Source organism: Haliotis cracherodii, unplaced genomic scaffold (assembly GCF_022045235.1).
Source record: "Haliotis cracherodii isolate W230 unplaced genomic scaffold, xgHalCrac1.p SCAF_4, whole genome shotgun sequence".
NCBI classification, from domain to species: Eukaryota; Metazoa; Mollusca; class Gastropoda; order Lepetellida; family Haliotidae; genus Haliotis; species Haliotis cracherodii.
The window spans coordinates 26,938,184-26,945,919 of NW_027266297.1; positions in this window are offsets into that span (position 1 = coordinate 26,938,184).

Here is a 7,736-nt window from a genome sequence, read left to right on the forward strand (position 1 = left end):
TTTACCAAAGAGCGCAAGTGATATTGCGGCGATGTCCCTTTTATGATTCCATACTATGTATACTTATGAGACACTTTATACAAATATAAACAAAATATATACATATATAATGTGAGAGGTGGGAATTTAAATAAGAATTAAGAAGAGTCACAGGAAACAAACTCCTCGATTCAACAACCAAAGAAAATGAGTGCGTATTGTTTTACGCCGCTTTTAGCAATATTCCAGCAACATCACGGCGGGGGACACCAGAAATGGGCTTCACACAATGTACCCATGTTGGGAATCGAACCCGGGTCTTCGGCGTGACGAGCGAACGCTTTAACCACTAGGCTACCCGACCGCCCAACCAAAGAAAAAGAAAGTGTAGACAGCGAAAGTGGGAAAAATATAGGTTGTAATTATGTAATTAAATAATCATGACAACTGTCGTCTCTTAAACATTTTTAAAAACTTTGAGTCAAGCAATTTTGTAAAACGTTTGAATTCAGTAAGTAAATATATTCCACTCCTCCTTACGTCGCCGAATGTTACGTATGAACGTGGGTCTTGCACAACATGGTGTAATTCGTCCACCTACAAAAACTGACTGGCATGATCATTCAGAGAGACAGGCACAGATCATTGACAGGAGCGGACGGATTGTACGGCCAGTCGTGAAGTTGGCTACGGACACCGCCTCACCAACGACCACGTCGACGATGAAGAATCGCTGTCCGAATTCCAGTCTGTTTGTAAGTGCCAGAGCGGGTCTCCGCATCGGAACATTAACCACTCGGCCCCGGCGTGCGTCTCGTGATTACTTTCAATATGTACCTTTTTCGACCGTTATTACCCATCAACAAGAAACATGGCTGCTGTCTTCTTAGGTAGCACCCCTGAGTTCTGTCTTCCTGTGTCGTCCGATTGAGCTACCATCCAAGAGCGAACATGCGCTCTTGGTCACTATCGTCCTGCACTGTTATGATTACGCTCATCTAACACTGCAAACACGAAAACGTCGGTTTTTTTCGTATATGGTCATTGGACGAAAAAACGACGTTTTTTGGACGCTTTCAAACCATCGTTTTTCCGTCCAAATAACGTCGTTATTTGACATCGGAATTTACTGGGAGAGAACAATATCATCAAGCTCCTCCCTTTCTTGATTGGCATTGTACAGCTGCTATAGATATTTTACTAACCCCTGATCAAATAGATGCCCTTCGTTAATCTCTGTGTGGAGTACCGTATATAACTTTAACATTTGAAAAATGAAAACACATTAGGTTGATCATATGATCAAAGCCGCTGGTGTTGCCTAGTGGTAAAAGCGTTCGCTCCTCGTGCCGAAAGTCCAGGTTCGATTCACTGCATATCATAGAATAATTGCACAATTGGGGAATCCCCCGCCGTGATATTGCTGTAATATTGCTAAGGCGGCGTAAAATCCGAATTACATAAACTCTCATAAATCACTGTGCCATTGCTAACCAAGGTTCTGCAAATGGCACCGGAGTATGTCAAGATTCAACTCTCGGTTGGTCTTCTTCCATTATATCTCACTAGGTGGCGCTACTGGCCTCGCAAGGTCGTTCATTCATCCACAGGGCTGTGTACCTGAATGGCGGCACTTTCTTAAAGCGGTTGTCAAGTAGGAGTTTATGTCATGGGAAGTTCACCTCAACCGATTCCAGCAGTCCTGCTTTTATCTGATCCATTGACCTAAGTTTGTGGCTCTGTGACAACACGTACAAAAGAAAGTCTTCGTACAGGAGATGCAATGTGCTTGTCATGGCATACCACAGGCTTTTACGGATTGAGAACCGGCCTCGCGATATCTAATCCGCTGGCCTCGCATAGATATTAACATATCTTCGAGATCTGTCTGAATGAATGGCTTGACAACATTCAAGAAGTACGTTAACGGTTATGTGAAATATTAGAACGATTCCACCACAGAAGCCAAATCTTAAAGTTGTTTGATTCTTCGGTAGCATTATCAATAAATGTTGTTCACGAAAGGTTCCTGAATACATTAATCGTGATTACGCTATCCGCATGGATGACCTATTCCTGCATAGATATATCTAGATCGGTGACGCTAAGCCGGTGACCCGTACCCAGATCCGGACATACCAGTGAAACAGGCACTCACTCACTCACTCACTCACTCACTCACTCACTCACTCACTCACTCACAATGTATCAATCTATCAATCTATCAATCTATCAATCTATCAATCTATCAATCAAACAATCGATCAAAATGGAAATCGAGTGACGGATGCTTGAGTCATGGTATCGTTGCTAGTGGTACCAGTTACCGGTTTGGGCTAGACGAAGCATTGACGAAGCAAAGAGTTTAATCAGACGTCTCCTTGAGGGAGACTGGTATCACACCTGTGATCCCTGGCGATAAGAAATATGACATTGCGTACCAGGCCAGCAGTTAGACGTATCAACGTATAATCGTAAATTCTCCTCGGCGTAATATATATCTTGCACGTGTACGTAAACAGGATGTGTTTGCTAACTTGAGCAGGAAGCACAAGTGCACGAAGGGATGGTATTTCAGATGACAAATGAAAGAAGACAGAAAGATTGTGACTGGTGGCCGTGTCGCACACACGGATTTTTATTAAATGTATCCTCGAGAGTCAGTAAGAAACTATAGAAATAACTGCCTTTGTTCTCTAAATCTCACCAAGTTTCAGCTTTCGCCTCTTCCTTTGTGGAATGAGGTTTCACATTTGTAAAATGATCTCTGTTATCTGTCTGTACCATAAACTTAACTGCCCTCACCCCCTGCAGTTTTCCCGTCCCATATTGCCAAGCAGGTGACCAACAAAGGAGGAATACGGCCCTCCCTCAGTCCAGACTCATGAGTTATACTGTGCCTACCACAATAAGTTGTGAATACGTAGCCTTGCTGTGACCAAACATTTTGCAACAATTTGGCAAACTTTGTTATGTAAACAGCACATATAATTCAGTTTTATTTCATCTGAACATATCAGTTGAATCCCACTTGACCTTTGAAGATCCGGTTAAGAATAGATTTACAGCAACCCATGCTTGCCGTTATAGGCGACTATGCTTGTCGTAAGAGGCGACTAAAGGGATCGGGTGGTCTGGCTCGCTGACTTGGTTGATGCATGTCATTGTATCCGAATTGCGTGGATCGGTGGTCGTGATATCAATCACTGGATTGTTTGGTCCAGACTCGATTATTTACAGACAACCGTCATATAACTGGAATATTGCTACGTGCGGCGTTACACAAAGAACAACAAAAACGAAAAAAAACGGATCCTACTTATTTTGTGGATACCATAACAATAAATCAAACCAATAGATCGTTTGAGCTAACTAAATATATAAAAAAAATGGTCGACAGTCATATTTCCCTCTGTTGGTTCCACGTGAAATGTTCTTCATGAATACTGTAAATCATGAAATTAACGCAATAATAAGTCAGCACATTAATGCGAGTATAGAAGAACCCTGGCCTCAAATGCGTCATGCTATTTGTGAGAGTAGCCTTGCAAAAATCACTGTAGTCTCACAATTTAATAATGTAGTATTGGCCGATAGATGTTCGACCGAATAATATCATTTGTTCAATCAACTGTTCATCTAATTTCCATTATTGTATATTACATTGATAATATGTTCATGGGTTTCTTCTCTGAACGTATAGTGTTGCGGACTACTTCAGTTGAGGATAAGTAACATAAATAATGATGATATTATTTTGATATTATTGTCATTATTATTCCTTTAGATCATTAAAAAGAGTTATTATGTTTCACATTAAACATAGAGAAAGAGGTATGGATATTGTGGAGATTATTTTTTAGCATCGACATTATTAACATAATTCTTAAAGATATTACGTTTTGTTTATGGTCTAATGCCGCACTCAGCAACTTAAGGATATTACAATATACATTTAGGTTCAGTTGTATTATTATTTTTGTTTTATTTTGCAAATGTTACAGAGACCTGATAAAGTAATATAAAAATGAATAGTCGCTATTCTTAAAAGTAAGCATATGTTAGATTTATCAACCGGAAATATTGCACACCAAAGGATAATTATATATCATGACACTATTCTATGTCGAAGTCAACTATATTTGTGTTTGCTATTGCTACATGATTTATCTGGCATTGCCGCGGTCGTACGTAATGTTGATATCTCATATAAGAAATAAACGAGTCGTGGTCGTTGTTTATCGTACAATAAACAACTCCCACTCGCGGTTTGTTTCTTAATTACATGATCATATACACTGACATTATATCACATGTTTATCAGTTGACAAAAACGACATAAGCCGTTCCATCATCACAAGAAACCCTTGCCAAAAGTAGCGCCAACTGCACGATTCCGACAACACCAGGAACATGCATGTTTCATTATTCACCTTATAAAATGATGACACTGGGTGCTCGCAAAAAGGCAAGCTCATCCCGATCCACTAGTGGCACCCGCTACAAACACATGCAAAGGCAAGCCAATTGTTCACCCGAAAAGGCACGGAAACACACGGTACAAGTCAAAATAGAGAATTGCATCAGACATCATTTTGATCATTGATAGGTCAAACCTGGAAATGCCAGCTACACGTCCAACACAAAGACCAAGCCAGGACCCGAATCCTTTAAACCCGTCATACAGAACCCGAAACAAATATGTCCAATACAGCCCGAAATTTGGCAAAATGAAGAAAGTCTCTTGGCTCCTTTTTGTTATATTTTATAACTATTGTTTAACTACTGTAAAATATGTTCATTTCAGAGATTAGATGTTATTCTAGCATCAGATGTGTGGTACGTTCACTGTATCAGCGTTGACATAAAAACGATTTTTACATATATAAATACATACAGAGGAAATGCTTAGTATTTATCTTTTAAGGAAGAATGTGGGACTTGCTTAATTCATAATATGTATGTGGACATATATGTATGTCTATTTGGATGAATATAGATATACCTCCTTATAGATAGTGATCTTAGATGATTGTAGAACGTGTACGAAGAAAATGGAATAATTATGTGAGTAATCGGGTTAATACCACGTTTAGCAATATTCAGCCATGTTGCGACATTGGTTTCCAACATACAAAACGGACCATGAAATTATGACTTGAATTTGGACCTGGCTTTCTGGTGTGATGTAACACCTCATAATCTAATGTAGAAAAAGAGCTAAAAGCACGAATAAAGATCACGAGATGAAACTTATGTATACATCTTGACATATATTTGCGTAGTATACTATTCAAAAAAAAACCCGCATAGGTGTTTCTGAATTTTAAAAAAATCCTCTGATCAAAGAATATGTCAACTGAATCGATAAAATATGTTAATATAAATCTGTTTAAAGGAGACTTCTATGCTAATCTGTATTTATAAAAAAACACCAAAACGCCAAATGTTGTGTTTGATAAGACGTTTTACAAATTTCTGAAAACGCATCACCAAAACGAAACCAAACTCATTTTGCACGTGCAAATTGGGCCATGAGTTGCATGCTGTATCTGCCTATAAAATGCCATGTCGCATTCGAAATGTGAAATCAGTTTCGAAGAGTTTCAGGACGGAATCATTATCTCACGTCTAGATGCTGCGACTCGCAATATCGCCATTGGAAGACTAGGGGCTGATGAGTCGCAATCTTCAGTTGCAAGACGTCTAAATGTAAGCCAGAGTACGATTTCTCGACTCGCAACACGCTACAACCTTACGGGTACCACAAACGACCGTCCATGCACCGGAAGACCTCGAGTCACCACAGCAGCTCAGGATCGCTACATCCGGGTTCTCCATTTACGTGATCGTACTGTTACAGCTGAGAGCACGGCGACCAGGGTGCCTGGACTTCGAAGGATATCGGGGCAAACAGTAACAGACTGAGAGAGGTTGGACTGAGAGCCCGGAGACCCTACTTCGGGAACGTGTTACGACGTCAGCATCGCGTCCAACGTCTCCGCTGGTGCAATAACATGTCGGCCTGGAACTTATGAAACTGGAGGCGCATATGGTTCAGCGATGAATCTTGGTTTCTTCTACAGAGACGGGATAGACGAAACAGAGTTTAGAGACGGGTCCATGAACGTTATGCTCCTAACTGTGTACGTCAAGTGGACAGATTCGGTGGAGGAAGTGTCATGATGTTGGCGGTGATATCCTACACCAACCGTACTAATCTTATCCATGTCCAAGGAAACCTGACGCCTGTGCGCTATAGGAACAATATTCTCCAGCAACACCTTTTCCCAGTCATTGACGTCCGACGGGAGTTATTCCAGCAAGACAACGCCAGGCCACATACAGCACGTGTCACCATGGGGTATCTGGCAAATAACAACATTCCTGTGCTCCCCTGGCCATCTCGTTCCCCGGATCTCAACCCCATAGAACATCTTTGGGATGAACTTGATCGGCGTCTACGTCAGCGTATACGTCAACCTCAAACTCTTCAGGAGATAGCTACATTTCTTCAGCAAGAGCGGAGGAGAATTCCTCAACCAGTTATACAGCGTCTGATCCAGTCCATGACGAGGCGGGTCCGAACTGTTATTCGTGCACGTGGTGGACATAACAGGTACTGACACTTCTGTGGACGCTGAACAAAATCATGACTGTTTAGCCTGTGGTGATCATTATTATCGTATACACATGTGGTTCTGTCATGTGCACGTCAAATGTCATGCTCCTGAGTATGTTTGTTGAATAGTTATACACGTTTGAATTAAACCTTTGTCTCTTCAGATTTCTGCCGTATGCGTTTCTTTTTTGGAATAGTACATTACTACGTTAATTCATCAGTATATATGTATTTTGCGCAAAGGATATTGTAGATAGACGCTTATATGCGCATATAACCTATTCACCAGTGATGTAATATTTAATTCATTTGTCTTTTGATACATATAGATAGGAACATGGAGAGTCTGTCTGAAGAAATATAGACATGCATGGGATCTTTTGGATAGTTGTACTTCACGGTTAGACGGTTAGACAAACGCTTAGTCTCTGAAAATACATTATTTTGGTAAAAAACGAGAACCTATATTTAAATTTTAAAGGAACCCAAGTGAGATGGGAATTTCAGCCTGAACCCGCTGAACATCTAGGCTTGTATCATTTGGGGCTATAGCATTGCAGTAAGGCCCGGGCGGAAGGGAAAATAATATGGTTCAGGGACTTTGAGACAAACTACGTCACGGTCTGTATCGCCGTCGTGATCTTTAGAGCTACGAAACTTGAGCCATCTGACTAAGACAAAATTGTTATGGATGAGCAACTTCTTTATTACAATTGAGCGACGTTTTGGTGTAGAATCTAACACCGTTATCAAGCAAATGATGTACAAACTAGGTATGAGCATTATATATAATATATACATAACAATAGATGGATGTTTATATAACAGATAACTCAAAGACATTAGAGCCATTTGAGACAGCCACTCGACACCTGTTTGCACCCATCAGATACCAGTCACTACTGTCACTACTCCTCTCTCCAAACGAAAAAACCCCGAAAAATGTCGCAAGTGTATATTTTTAATCCTTCTAATTTACTATTTAGATACATGATTTAACTTAAAAGTAATTATATAGATATCTGTGACGCTGGTACCGTTTTGTCGCCATTGTGTAGCTACTGTGGAGTTATTATGAATATCAAATACATGTCTTGAAATATAGACTTGTAAAAGAGTTCATCAAAGAAACATA